The sequence below is a fragment of the Erinaceus europaeus genome, chromosome 3 (assembly GCF_950295315.1).
Source record: "Erinaceus europaeus chromosome 3, mEriEur2.1, whole genome shotgun sequence".
NCBI classification, from domain to species: domain Eukaryota; kingdom Metazoa; phylum Chordata; class Mammalia; order Eulipotyphla; family Erinaceidae; genus Erinaceus; species Erinaceus europaeus.
The window spans coordinates 144,836,010-144,849,628 of NC_080164.1; the positions used below are offsets into that span (position 1 = coordinate 144,836,010).

The 13,619-nt window shown below is 39.3% G+C and overlaps 1 protein-coding gene across 2 annotated transcripts in view; it reads left to right on the forward strand.

Moving 5' to 3' along the window:
* LNX1 (ligand of numb-protein X 1) overlaps window positions 1-13,619 on the forward strand; it is a 221,676-nt gene that overhangs the window by 10,208 nt on the left and 197,849 nt on the right. For both annotated transcript variants that reach the window (XM_060188050.1, XM_007539715.3), the window contains one exon: window positions 1,532-1,624. The gene's annotated coding sequence lies outside the window, so the exon portion shown is untranslated. The remainder of the gene's footprint in view (window positions 1-1,531; window positions 1,625-13,619) is intronic.

Consider the following 13,619-nt stretch of genomic DNA (forward strand, 5'->3'; position numbering starts at 1 on the left):
AAGCTCTACCAAGCTTTCACATAGTCCCACACCTAAATACACCAATCACAGACAAAGAAATTGAAACAGTTATTAAGAATCTCTCCAACAATAAGTGTCTTGGACCTTACCATCCAAATTAATCCTTGTGCTATAAATCTATCTTCTCTCAGCAGTTACAGAGACAGCTAGTAGAAAAATTAGCAGCTCCCCTGACATTCCTGAGTGACAGCCATTTCTAAAAGGCAATTTCTGTGGCCCTAGGACCTTCTTATTAAGTAGATAAATCAGCTCAGTGGATAAAGTGATGGTTATGCATGTGATGCTGAAAACAGTTCAGTCATGCATGAGAAGGAAACCCCTACACCTATCATTCACTGCACCAGAGGACTCTGCACCAGAGAACTTCCAGGGTTGGTGACTTACAATGGGGAAACCTAACCTCCCTCCTAGAATGTTTCTAGGGAGCTCGTTCACACCCCTAGAGTACAAAGCTTCATAAGTGTTCCCTGGTCAAAGAAGGCTAAAAACTCCAGCAGAATGTGTCCATGTTTTTAAGTGCCCTCTGTCCCATGAAAAAACATACAGGCAGAAATATAGCATTGTCTTATGCTCTATTCTTATTCTTCAGTTAGAATGTTGCCTCGTTGAGTCCTTATCACCTGGATTATCTCTTGGCTCAGGGGTGATTCTGTGGGCTTTCTCTCCAGCACTTTGCCAGAGCCTTCTCCCCAGCTCTTTTGAAAATCGAGAAGAGGATTTTAACTGAGCTGCTTGTAATCCTTACCCAGACTTCCTCCACTCTGTTACCACGCCTCTCTGTTACTTTGGCTAAATATCCCCTTTGAGCCAACCTCACAGAACAGGTTCTCTGGGTTTGTAACAAATGACCTTCCAGAAACACCCTGAGCTCACTTTGGCAGAAATCTCACAAGTTCTGCTTGGCTGTGTGGCAATGAAACCTTTCAGCTGCCCGAGTAACTGAAACTACCTGCGATGTTATCCGACAGTCACTTGACATGGGATCCCACTCTGTCCTGGAGTGGGACAGCCCACAGTTCCTGAGGAGTCCCAGCTAGAGACCTATTCCAAGGCCTCTAAGGAGTTAGGATATTTAGTTCATGATGTATTTAACTTCCGACAAACTTTATTTGTGCACATTTCTTTCCATGGGTTATAAACATATAGGCACACATAAGCATAAACACCTCACTAAATAATAAATTGCTTTAATTTGTGTGTTTTTTGTTGTTATATTTTTTCAGATCTAGTTTTTAAAAATATTTTACTTATTATTATTTAATATAAATAGAGATAAACCAAGAGGAAAGGGAGAAGTTAGAGAGGGCAAAAGAAAGCAAGATTGCTCCAACACTGCTTCACCATGGATGACGTTTCCCCCACTACAGGTGGGGACAGGAGATGTCCTTGCACATTGTAACATGAGTGCACCACCATCCAGCCTTTTTATTGCTTTAATTTAAATAACTTTTTAAAAAAAATTTATATTTATTTATTCCCTTTTGTTGCCCATGTTGTTTTATTGTTGTAGTTATTATTGATGTAATCATTATTGGATAAGTCCGGAGAGAAAGACAGACACCAGCAGAACTGCTTCACCACCTGTGAAGCGACTCCCCTGCAGGTGGGGATCTTGGGGCTCAAACTGGGATCCTTAAGCCAGTCCTTGCGCTTTGTGCCATCTGAGCTTAACCCACTGTGCTACCACCCAAGTCCCTAAATAACTTTTTCTTCATTTCTTTCACCACTAACATGAAGTATTTAACCTGGGGAGTTCAACATACCAATATATTTTGTTTCTGAAGGAAAAAGAGTTGTCATTCTCTAGAAGTTCTAGAAGAAATGTTTTCACAGACTAATTTTAAAAATGTCACCAACTGGCACTAAGCAGTTAGAAACATACCTCTATGCCACAGGGGTGCTTTATACTCAGTAGGTGCTCAGTTGACTGGATAATAATAATTAAATTATTTTGTTTTTAAATAGAGACAAAGGGAGAGGGTTTTTTTGTGTTATGAAGTTTATTTATTTTTTTCTTTATTAGGGGATTAATATTTTGCACTCAACAGTAAATACAATAGTTTGTACATGCATAACATATCCCAGTTTTCTACATAATAATACAAGCCCCAGTAGATCCTCCTCTGCCATCATGTTCCAGGAACTGAAACCTCCCACCCACCCACCCACCCCAGAGTCTTTTACTGTAGTGCAATACACCAACTCCAGTCCAAGTTCTGCTTAGGGTTTTCTTTTCTGACCTTGTTTTTCAACTTCTGCCTATGAGTGAGATCATCCCATATTTTTGTCTTTATTTGCATTTCTCTGACATTCAAAGACTTGGAGCATTTTTTCATGTGTTTCTCAGATTTTTTGGATCTCTTCTGTGGTGAATATTCTGTCCATGTCCTCCCCCCATTTTTGGATGGGGTTATTTGTTGTCTTGTTGAGATTTGCAAGTTCTTTATATATTCTGTTTATTAGCCTCTTGTCTGATGTATGGCATCAAGTCCTTGATCCACTTGGAATTTACTTTTGTATTTGGTGAAATATAATGGTTCAGTTTCATTCTTCTGCATGTTTCAACCCATTTTTTTTCTAACACCATTTGTTGAAGAGACTCTGCTTTCCCCGTTTAATAGTCTGGGCACCTTCGTTAAAGATTAGATGTCCATAGGTGTAGGGGCTTACTTCTGGGCTCTCAATTCTATTCCACTGGTCAGTGTGTCTATTCATGTTCTAGTACCAAGCAGTTTTGATGACAATTGCCCTATAATACAATTTGAGATCTGGGAGTGTGATGCCTCCAGTTCTGTTCTTTCTTCTCAAGACTGTTTTTGGCAATTCTAGGTCTTTTCTGGTTCCAGATAAACATTTGTAGCATTTTTTCTATTCTCCTAAAAATGTGGTTGGGATATTGATGGGGATAGCATTAAATTTGTAGATGGCTCTGGGTAGTATATTCATTTTGATGATGTTAATTCTTCCATCCCATGAACGTGGAATATCTTTTCACTTCTTTCTGTCTTTTTCAATTTCCTTGAGTAGTGACTCACAATTTTCAGTATACAAGTCTTTCGCTTCTTTGGTTGGGTTTATTCCAAATATTTTATTGGTTTTGTTGCTATAGTAAAAGGAATTGATTCTGGATTTCAACTTCTTCTAACTTAGTGTTTGCATAGAGAAATGCTATTGACTTTTGAACGTTAATTTTGTAGCCTGACACCTTACTGCATTGCCTGATGATATCCAAAAGCTTCTTGCTGGATTCCTTAGGTTTTTCTGTGTATACTATCATGTCATCTGCAAATAGGGAGAGTTTGACTTCTTCTCTTCCAATCTGTATCCCTTTAATTCCTTGCTCCTGCCTGACTGCTATGGCAAGAACTTCCAACACTATGTTGAATAGTAATGGTGAGAGTGGGCATCCCTGTCTATTACCTGATCTGAGTGTAAATGCTTCCAGTTTTTCACCATTGAGTATGATGTTGGCTGTAGGTTTGCTATATAGAGACTCCACTATCTTGAGGAATTTTCCATCTAATCCAATTTCTTGTAGTGTTTTGATCATAAAGGGATGTTGTATTTTGTCAAAGGCTTTCTCTGCATCTATTGATATGATCATGTGGTTTTTGGTCTTGCATTTATTGATGTGGTGGATAACGTTGATTGATTTATGTATATTAAACCAACCTTGCATCCCTGGGATAAACGCCACTTGGTCATGATGAACAATCTTTTTAATATACTGCTGTATCTGGTTGGCTAGAATTTTGTTCAATATTTTAGCATCTATGTTCATCAGAGATATTGGTCTGTATTTCTTTTTTGGTTGTGTCCCTATCTGCTTTTGGTATCAAAGTGATGTTGGCTTCATAGAAGCTGGAAAGGAGTATTCCAGTGTCTTCAATGTTCTGGAAGACTTTTAAAAGTAGAGGTAAAAGTTCTTCTTTGAAGGTTCTGTAGAATTCATTTGTAAAGCCATCTGGTCCAGCATTTTTATTTTTGGGAAGATTTTTGATAACTGTTTCAACTTCATTAGCAGTGGTGGGCCTGTTCATGTTATCTAGTTCCTCTTTACTTAATTTTGGAAGTTGGTAGGTATCTAGGAAATCATCCATTTCTTCCAGGCTCTCTAGCTTGGTGGCATATAGTTGTTCATATAAGCCTGGCATGATATGTTGAATTTCTGAGGTGTCTGTTGTGAAATCTCCTCTTTCATTTATGATCCAGTTTATTTGGTTATTCTCCCTTTTTTGTTTTGTGAGTCTGGCTAAAGGTTTGTCGATTTTGTTCACTCTTTTAAAGAACCAACATTTACTTTTGTTGATCTTTTGTATGGTTTTCTTATTTTCAATGTTATTGATTTCTGCCCTAACATTAGTGATTTATGTCTTTCCGGTTGCTTTAGGGTTCCTTTGTTCTTCTTCTAGGTCTTTAAAATGTGGAATCAGGCTGTTTATTTGTGCTTTTTCTTGTTTTTTAATGTGTGATTGTATGGCTATGAACTTCCCTCTCAGTACTGCTTTAGCTGTGTCCCAAATATTTTGATAGCTTGTGTCTTCGTTTTCACTGAACTCTCAAAACATTTTGATGTCTTCCTTTTATTTCTTCTCAGGAGTTGTTAAGGAGTGTACTGTTAAGCTTCCACATTTGGGGACTATTACTAATCTTTTGTTGATTGTTAAGTGTTAGTTTAATTCCACTGTGGTCTGAGAAGATGCTTGGGATGATTTCAGTGCTCTTGAATTTGCTGATGCTGTCTTTGTGGCCTAACATATGATCTGTCCTTGAGAATGACCCATGTGGACTTGAGTAAAATGTGTATTCCAGTTCTAGTTTATCTATCTCCTCATTTAGCTCCCTCATGTCTTTATTGATTTTCTGCTTGGATGATCTGTCAAGGTGAGAGAGTGTGGTATTGAAGTCCCCTACGATGACTGTGTTGATGTTAATATATTGCTCTGACTCTTTCAGTCAACTTTTAATGTATTTAGATGGCTTCTCATTAGGTGCATGGATGTTATTAATTGTTAAGTCCTCTTGATTGTCTGATCCTCTGAGCATTAAGTAGTGTCCATTCCTCTTTATTTATTTATTTTTTTATTTAAGAAAGGAGACATTAACAAAACCATAGGATAAGAGGGGTACATTTCCACACAATTCCCACCACCCTCTCTCCATATCCCATCCCCTCCCCTGATAGCTTTTCCATTCTCTATCCCTCTGGGACTATGGACCCAGGGTCATTGTGGGTTGCAGAAGGTGGAAGTTCTGGCTTCTGTAATTGCTTCCCCTCTGAACATGGCCGTTGACTGGTCGATCCATACTCCTCTTTTTCAATCTTATCTATTTTGAAGTCTATCATGTCAGATATGAAAATAGCTGTTCCTGCCCTTTTTTGTGGGCCATTGGCATGTATGATAATTTTCCATACTTTCATGTATGATAATTTTCCATCCTTTCACTTTGAGTCTGTTTTTATCTTGTTGATTTAGGTGGGTTTCATGTAGACAGCATATTGTTGGGTTGTGGTTTCTGATCCATCTTCCTACTCTGTGTCTTTTAATAGGTGAATTCAGGCCATTGACATTTATTGATATCAAAGATTGAAAATATTTTAATGCCATTATGTTAGAGTTTTAGAGTGTTCTGATATATGGCCTATTTATGATGGTCTGACTGTTTATAGGAGACCTAGAACTTCTTTAAGGGCAGGCTTGGTGATAGTTGATTCTTTCAACTTTTGCTTGTCTGAGAAGATTTTGATGTCTGCATCTAGTCTGAATGACAGTATACCAGGATACAATATTCTTGGTTGAAAGCCTTTCTCATTGAGTACTCGATAGATATCTTGCCATTCTCTTGGGGCCTGTAGTGTTTGTGTGGAGAAGTCTGCTGCTAATATTATGGGTTTTCCTCTGTAGGTGACTCTTTGTTCTTCTCTTGCAGCCTTTAGAATCCTTTCTTTATCCTTATTCCTTTCCATTATTACCCTTATTTCCTTTCTAAATAGGATGTGTCTTGGTGTCTTTAAGTGTGGGTTAATTCTGTTTTGGACCCTCTGGGCTTCTTTAACTTGTATATTTGATATTGTATAGACTAGAGAAGTTTTCAGCTATTATGGCCTAAAGAATGTTTTCTTCCTCTCCCTCTCTTTCTTCCTCTGGTAAGCCAATAATGCATCTGTTGTTTATTTTGAAGTCATCTCATAGGTCTCTGTTGTTGTCTTCAGTATCTCTTAATCTCCTTTTGAGATCTCTTACTTCTTTTTTAGTTGTCTCTAATTCATCCTTGTTCTTGCTAACTCTGTCTTCAGCCTCATTGATTCTATTCTCTCTGCCCTCTACTGTTTTCTGGAGTTCATATATTTTGCTACCCTGTTCTGATACTGTTTTAGCTTGTTCAGCTACTTGTGTTCTAGCTCAGCTATTTCACCTTTCAGTTCTCTAATAACCTTAAGATAATTAGTGTTTTATTCCAGAGTCTCATTTGTTTTTTCTGAATTTCTGGTGACAATTCTTTCAAACTCTTTATTCACTCCTATGATTGTTTCCTTAAATAGTGTTTGGATGTTGACCTCAGTATTTTGTGCTTCACCCTTTGGGGGCTTTTAGCTGGACTCTTGTCCTGGTTCATTTCTCCAATATTTCTTCTTGTTGGTTTAACCATTTTATATAGTATATTATGAGGTCCCTCTCTCAGTCCTTTTCAAATTACTGATCACTATTGCCTGGATTGACTTGTGTCAATCCAGGTAAAGTAATTAAAGGGTTCACAGTGGTGCAAGTTAACAGTTGTGTCAATAGTATTTTAATCCCTGATTTGGAGCTCAGTGGCTTAAAAGCCTATTTGAGCTTTTTCTTCTCTGTAGGCTATGGGAGCCTGAGGGCTTTTAAAGTATAAGTTGGCGTCTTAGCTCAATCACTGACTCCTGACCAAGAGATAAAGCAGGGTGTGGCAGAAATAATCCAGTGGTTATGCAAAGAGACTTTCACAGCCCCACCTCTGTGCTAGCAGGTATAGGTCTTCTCCTGAGTTTCCTTGTCAGTGCTCTGTCCCCTGGTGTCAGCCCAGGACCTCCTTGCTACTGCTCCAGATTCTGAGGGCAGTAACAATGGAGACTCAGAGTTCCACTTGGTGAGCCTTAGGGAGTCCTCTCCTCCCTTCAGCTGTACCCTTATTAGTGAAACAGACTGTGTCTCAACTGATAAACTGCCAGAGTGCTATCAGCCACCCAGTCTCTCCCTCGGCTCCTCTCTGTCCATGAGACACACGTGTTGGCACTCATCAGTCATTTGGTGGGTTCCTGAAGTCATTCTAGTCCTGTCTTGTTTCAGTCCCAGGTGGTCTCCTTTGGTATTCCTAGTTGATCCAGGGGAGGAGAGGAGAGGAGAGGAGAGGAGAGGAGAGGAGGGAAGAGAACCACATCTGTTGCTGCTCCGAAACTGCCATTTTAATAGCTGAGTAGTATTCCATTGTGTATAGAGACCACAATTTGCTCAACCACTCACCAGTTTTTGGACACTTGGATTGCTTCCAGGTTTGGGCTATTACGAATTGTGCAGCTATGAACATAGGTATTCACAAATTCTTTTTGGATGGGTGTGTTTGGTTCCTTAGGATAGGTCCCCAGGAGAAGAATTGCAGGGTCATAGTGTAAGTCTACTTCTGGCCTTCTGAGAGTTTTCCAGACTGCTCTCCCCCAGGGATTGGACTAATTGACATTCCCACCAGCAATGCAGAAGGATTCCTCTATCCCCACAGCCTCTCCAGCATTTGTTGCTGCTATATATTTTAGTGTTTGACATTCTCACAGAAGTGAAGTGGTATCTCATTGTTGTCTTTATTTGCATTTCTCTGACAACCAATGACTTCAAGCATTTTTTCCATATGTTTCTAGACATACTGGATCTCTTCTGTGGTAGTCTGTCCATGTCCTCTCCCCATTTTTGGATGGGGTCATTTGTTTTCTTGTTGTTGAGTTTGGCAAGCTCTTTTTATATATTGGTTATTAGCCTCTTGTCTGATGTATGGCATGTAAAGATCTCATATTCTGTGAGGGGTGTCTTTGGGTACTGGTTTCTTTTGCCATGCAAAAGCTTTTTAATTTGATGTAGTCCCATTGGTTTGTTTTTGATTTAGTATTCTTTGTCACTGGATTTGTTTCATTTTAAAATTTATACAGAAAAGAGTTTTGCCAATATTTCCCTCTAGTTTATGGTCTAACATCCAAGTACTTGATCCACTTGGAATTTATTTTCTGTTTGGTGAAATATAGTGGTTCAGTTTCATTTTTGTGCATGTTTCAACCCAATTTTTCCAATACCATTTGTTGAATAGACTCTTCTTTCCCCAATTAGTAGTATGGGCACCTTTGTCAAAGATTAGATGTCCATAGGTGTGGGGGCTTACTTTTGGGCTTTCAATTTTATTCCACTGGTCAGTATGTCTATTCATGTTCCAATACCAAGAAATTTTTATTACAATTGCCTTGTAATACAGTTTGAGATCTGGGAGTCTGATACCTCCAGTTATGTTCTTTCTTCTCAAGATTGTTTTGGTAATTCTAGATCTTTTCTGGTTCCAGATAAACATTTGTAGCATTTGTTCTTTTTTCCCCAAAAAGTGTGGTTGGATCTTGATAATGATTGCATTACATTTGTATATGTCTCTGCATAGTATATTCATTTTAATGATGTTAATTCTTCCAAAATATCATACAAGCCAATGGAGCACAAAGAAGGGCAGGAACAGCTATTCTCATATCTGACACAATAGACCTTAAAATAAATAAAATTAATTTTTGATGTATGCCATTGTCACAGGGGTGAGGTAGTATCTCAATGTTGTCTTTATTTGCATTTCTCTGATAATTAGTGACCTGGAGAAATTGTTCATGTGTTTGCTAGCCTTTTGGATCTCTTCTGTAGTGATTATTCTGTTTATATCCTCTACCAATTTTTGGATGGGGTCATTTGCTTTTTTGTTGCTAAGTTTGGTGAGCTCTTTATATATTTTAGCATCTCTATTCATCAGAGATATCAGTCTGTAGTTTTTTTGTTGTTGTTGTATCCATGTCTGCTTTTAGTATCGGAGTGATGTTGGCTTCATAGAAGCTAGAAGGGACTATTCCTATGTCTTCAATCTTTTGGAAGAGTTTTAAAAGTAGAGGGATTAACTCTTCCTTGAAGGTTTTATAGAATTCATTTGTAAAACCACCTGGTCCACGACTTTTATTCTTGGGAAGGTTTTTAATAACTGTTTCAATTTAATTGGCTGTGATTGGCCTGTTCATATTTCTAATTCCTCTTTATTTAATTTTGGGAGTTCATATGTGTCTAGGAAATCGTCCATTTCTTCCAGGTTCTCTAGCTTGGTGGCATATAGTTGTTCATAGAAGCCTGGCATGATATGTTGAATTTTTGCAGTGTCTGTTGTGGTATCTCCTCTTTCCTTGATCTTGCTAATTTTTTTTCTGCCTCATTTATTATAGTCTCTCTCCCCTCTGTTGTTTCCTGTAGCTCAGCTATTTTGCTACCCTGTTCTGATACTGTGCTAGCTAGTTCAGCTAGTTGTGCTCTTAGCTCAACTATTTCAATTTTCAGCTCTAATTACCTAAGGATAGTTAGTTTATTCTTTCAGTCTCATTTGTTGTTTCCCCATTTCTGATGACTTTACTTTCAAATTCTTTCCTCACTACTTTGACTAGTTCTTCAATTAACATTTGGATGTTGACCTCATTCTTCTGTGCTTCTTCCTTTGGGGGTATTTTAGCTGGGGTTTTTTTCCTGCTTCATTTCTCCAATGTTTCTTCTTGGTTTAATCATTGTATATAGTGTGTTATGACGTACTTTTGTTTGTACTTTTCAAACTACTGATAATTCTTGCCTGAATTGACTTATGTCTAAGTAAAGTACTTAAAGAGTTCACAGTTGTGGAAGTTAACCGTTGTTTCAGTGTTATCTCAATCCCTGAGTTGAAGCACAGTGGCTGTTAAAATATCTTTTGCTCTTTTTCTTCCCTGTAGGCTATGGGAGTCTAAGGGCTTTTTAACTATCAGTAGGCTTCTTAGCTTAATCACTCACTCCTGATCAAGAGATAAATCAGGGTCAGGGAGAGATAACACAGTGGCTGTGCAAAGAGATTCCCACACCCTGAGGATCCAAAGCCCAGAGCTCAGTTCAGCTGCTCTGCCAATAGCCAGAGACAAGCTGGCAGCACTCTTTGGCCCTGTGAGTTTCCAAACAAATCCGATTTATATTCTGTGGGTTCTGTGGCAATTATACACCATGTCTCCCAATTCATCAGGAGAACAATGTGGAAAGGGTCCCACTATATAACCCCACCCCTAGTCCACCAAGGTGTAGATCTTCTCCTAAGTTTCCCAGCCAGTTCTCTGCCTCCCAGTGTCAGCACAGGGCCTCCCGGCTGCTGCTCCAACCTCTGAGGAGCAGTAGCAATGGAGACTCACAGTTGCATTTGGTGAGCCTTAGGAGAGTCCTCTCCTCCCCTCAGCACTCTTTTTTGTTGGTAAAAAAAGACTGGAGGTGGAGCCTCAATCGGAAAATTGTTGGACTGTTACCAGCCACTTGGGAGTAGATATGGGCTTTAGCCCTGGGAATCTCTCCTTAGGCTCCTCTTTGTCCACAAATCACATGTGTTTGCACTCACTGGTGACTTGGTGGGTTCCCAAAGTAGTTCTGATCCTGTCTTGTGATTCCAAGTGCTCTCTTTTTATATTCCTAGTTAGCCAGGGAGGGGAGAGGAGAGGAGAGAAACACCATAGATGCTAAAGCTGGGTGAGGTTTTTTTAGATAAAGACAGAAAAATATATCACAGCACCAAAGCATCCTTCAATGCAGTGAGGGCCAGGCTAGAATCTGGATCATATACATGTGTTATCCAAATGAGCTGTTCTGCTGTGCCCACAGTGCTTATTAAATTTGTTTTGTATGTTACCTGTCAAACTCTTTCCATGGTTTTACTTATCATGATTAATTCTCATGGTACAAAAAACACTATTGCTTTTTTTTTTTTTCAGGTGGAGAAACTGGTTTAAAGAGATCAACTGACTTAACCAAATTTACAAACAGCAAGACCTGGGTTTGAAACCAAACTTCACACCACAAATCCCTTAACAGGAGGGACCCTGGGAGGGAGTGGGAGAGAGAGAGAGAGAGAGAGAGAGAGAGAGAGAGAAAGTAGGAGAGAAGTTTAAGGCAGTCGGTTCCAACTTGACAACATCTGTATCTTTATGGTGGTATTTGTCTGATTAAGACATGAACTTGAGGGCCGGATGGTGGTGCACCTGGTTGAGCACACATGTTACAATGTGCAGAGACCTGGGTTCAAGCCCTCGGTCCCCACCTGCAAGGAGAAAGCTTCATAAGTGATGAAGTAGGGCTGCAGGTGTCTGTCTTGCTCCCTCTCTATCTCTACATTCTTCTTGAATTCTGGCTATCTCTATCCAATAAATAAAGATAATTTTAAAAATGGTTTTAAATGCAAGAACCTGATTTTTTTCCCCTCTGAATCTTCATTAGTCATATGCTCTGCTCATCCCAGCTAACACCTGATTAAATAGACAACACCAAGATTTTTCAATACTAGCAATTGGGGCTGTATGGGAGAACTGTTTTCTACAATATGCCTAACTACTGGATGCCTCCCCCCTCACCCCTGCCCCTCTGTGACAATCAATATTATGTCTAGACTATGCCAAGTGATACCTGGAGAACAGAACTATCCCTTGCATGTGATACAACCAGAGGCAGGAGATTAAAGTTCCAAGAGAACTTTATGCTGAGAATTCTAGAGGGCAGGAGTTTCTATGGACATGACTGAGATGTCTGTGGAAATACTTCATCTGAAATGAACCCTCCTGGGGTCACAGTACCTATCTCTGACTTCCACATACAAGGAAAGGGTGACAACTCTAGCCCAAAGGTAGCCTTGGGTTCTGTAGGCTGGCAGAGGGGTGAAATAAGAGGTCTCTTCCAAGGACCAGGCAGTGGCATACTTGGTTAAGCACAACAGTACAGTGTGTAAGGACCCAGGTTCCAGGGCCTGGCCTCCACCTACAGGGGAAAAGCTTTATGAGTGGTGAGGCAGGGCTGCAAGTGTCTCCCTGTCTCTCTCCCTCCCTATCTCCTCCATCCCTCTCAATTTCTCTCTGTCTCTATCCAATAATAAATAAATGTTATTTTTTTAAAAAAAAATTTAAGTTCTTTCTTTAGTGGTCCTGGAGGTGGCACAATGGATAAAGCATGAAGTCCTGAGTTTGCTACACGGCAGCACATATACTAGAATGATGTCTTGTTCTTTCTCTCTCTCCTCCTAGGTAGGAATAAATAAATCTAATTAATAAATGATCTTTTTTATTATCTTTATTTATTGGATAGAGACAGGCAGAAATGAAGAGGGTAGGGGAGATAGAGAGGGAGAGAGAAAGACACCTGAAGCCCTGCTTCACCACTTGCAAAGCTTTCCCTCTGCAGATGGGGATCAGGGGCTTGAACCTGGGTCCTTGTACACTGTAACATGTGCACTCAACCAGGTGTGCCACCACCAGGTCATCTTTTTTTTTTTTTTAAAAAAAAGGTCCTTTCCAATAGTTTGGCATTTTTTTGAAAGTTAAATGTGTAACTCCCATATTATCCACCTAAGTATTTACCCAGGAGAAATGAGACCAGATGTTCATACAAAGATTTGTACAATACATTCATAGCAGCTTTACTGGTAATTATCCCCAAGTGAAAATAACTCCAGTACCCATCAACAAGTCAATGAACAGACTGTGGTAATGTCCACAGGAGCCATGACCAGCATTACCATCCTAGCAGGAAATTTGTGTGTCAGGAAGTGGTCCTTTCTTCTGTAGCTTCCGTCTCTGTAGCAGTCATTTGGCTGCAAGAATAGACAGAAAAAGTATGCCCACGTCAGATATAAATTTGGGGGTGCACAGAGAGCGTGTCAGATTGGACTTTAGAAGTATCAGCGGTTTGTTAGAAGTATTCCAAGATGGTGCTGGCCTCTTTTATGTCACAGAAGATGGACAATGGCCAAGAAAGATTATTGTCTCAAGCTCCTAATTGGGCCTCAAATTTTACATTTTGACATTGTCTCATATTATACTTTTGCATTATGTTCAAAAGTACTAATTTGTTTAATATATAAATTTAAATACATCATACTTTCCATATGTCTATCTTGGAATGCTTTCATTTTCGATATCCCAAGAGGCTCAGCAAGTGGGAGCAGCCAAGGCTTGTCCTGACTTCTGGCATGTCTGCTTTCATCATTACCAGAAGGTCCTAGGCCCCAAATTGGTCCCCACATGTTCTGATGAGTGCTGAAAATTCTATGAAAACTTTCTGTTCAATCTCTGACATTCCAGGATAATTGTTTAACAAAAAAAAAAAACTTCCCTGGGAGAATATACAACACCCTCTCAAACCTTAATCATGAGACAAATATACAAGCCAACTTTTAAAAAAGGTCAAAAGATTTGAATGGTCACTTTGCCAAAAGAAGTCATAAAATGACAAATAAGCACATGGAAAAAAATATGCTACATAATTAATCATTAGGGAAAAGCAATTTGAAACTAAAATGAG